This window comes from Mandrillus leucophaeus, unplaced genomic scaffold, assembly GCF_000951045.1.
Source record: "Mandrillus leucophaeus isolate KB7577 unplaced genomic scaffold, Mleu.le_1.0 Scaffold113, whole genome shotgun sequence".
Classification (NCBI taxonomy): domain Eukaryota; kingdom Metazoa; phylum Chordata; class Mammalia; order Primates; family Cercopithecidae; genus Mandrillus; species Mandrillus leucophaeus.
This window is the reverse complement of record NW_012099543.1, coordinates 5,983,528-5,985,430: the sequence shown is the minus strand read 5'-3', so window position 1 is coordinate 5,985,430 and position 1,903 is coordinate 5,983,528.

Below are 1,903 nucleotides of genomic sequence, written 5' to 3'. Positions count from 1 at the left end.
AAAAAAAAAAAAAAAAAAAAGATTTATATTGATTTAAATTTAGATTTAAGATTAGGATTACTAGAAGACTTTATGTCATTGAACCTTTGTAACCACCCGCTGAAAGATATATGATTATTAATTCCATTTTACAAGTAAGGAAACGGGTGAGAGGATAAGTGATCTGTCCAAAAGTCACTCAGCTGCCAAGTGGCAGAGCTGAGATTTGAACTGGCATATGGATCCTGAGTATAAACTTTTTATCACTCGGCTCTATTGTCTCACATACTTGTTGACTTAATATTAACTATTACTGCTTGGGAATTTAGGGTAGTGAACAGATTATAACTAAAATCATATTCTAAAGATGAACCTGGGCCACACACAGTGGCTCATGCCTGTAATCCCAGCATTTTGGGAGGTCGAGGCAGGCACACCACTTGAGGCCAGGAGTTCGAGGCCAGCCTGGCCAACATGGCGAAATCCCATTTGTATTAAAAATACAAAAATCAGCCAAGCATGGTGGTGTGCACCTGTACTCCCAGTACTCAGGAGACTGAGGCACAAGAATCACTTGAACCAGGGAGGTAGAGATTGCAGTGAGCTAGGATCACCACTGCACTCCAGCCTGGGTGACAAAGCAAGACCTTGTCAAAAAAAAAAAAAAAAAAAAAAAGTAAGGGCTATCCCAAATCCCCTAAAGTTTCCTTAAAAATAAATAAATAAATAAATAAATAAATAAAACATGCGCCTGTACCTGTGTTTACATAGAAAGAAAACTGGTGGTTAGCCCTCATTGACAGAAAAAAAATTGATTGAGGCCGGGTGCTGTGGCTCTCACCTGTAATCCCAGCACTTTGGGAGGCTGAGGCGGGTGGATCACCTGAGGTCAGGAGTTCGAGACCAGCCTGGCCAACGTGATGAAACCCCGTATCTACTAAAAATACAAAAATTAGCCAGCTGCGGTGGCACATGCCTGTAATCCCAGCTACTTGGGAGGCTGAACAGGAGAATCACTTGAGCCTGGGAGGCGGAGGTTGCAGTGAGCCGAGATTGCGCTATTGCACTCCAGCCTGAGTGACAGAGGGAGACTCTGTCTCAAAAAAAAGAAAAAAAATTGATTGATCATTATGAGAGTAGTTAACTCATTGATTTATTCATTTAACAAATATTTGAGGGCTACAGAATAAATATCTAACTATGTATGAGACAAAATGTCATGGTTTTATCTCTGTACCTTTTTACACATTCTTCCCTTTACCTGGCATGTCAACACACACACGTACACATAAACACACATACACAAACACACACATGCACACACACATATACATACACATACACACACACATACACCCACACATCCCCCGCTCCACGATCTGGTCAGCGCCCCCACACTTTGTCCTCACTCTGGTAGAAAACAGCTACTCCTCAGTCTGCTCTGGGTTCCCATCTTCTGCACACGTCTTTTATTCCCCAGTTAAACTCACAGAGGAATAAAGGAACAAAGGAAGAACATTTAAAAAAGAGAATGAAAAGAAAAAGAGAGGCACGTGGAGAGGTGCCAAAGGAAAGAAACCAAAAACAGAATTTAAAAAGTAGAGAAGAAAACAGAGAATTAAAATAAAGAATGAAATAGATAAGACCAAGCAGCAGTTTAATAGTACTTTTTAACACATGAAGGACCTTCACCTGGAGAGTAATAATAGGCTTTTCTCCTTAGGGGATTATAAGGAAGGAAATCATTCTCAGTGAAAGTGGCAGAGACAGAGTCAGCGAGCTTTACTGGGTACTTACCATAGGCGGGGCATGATTTCTACTATCAAGGGGCTTACAATTTAATGGAAAAGACGGCTGTGCATAGAAAAAAATGACTAATAATCAATTTAATGGAACAGATTACAAGAGCAATGAATTCAGAGGA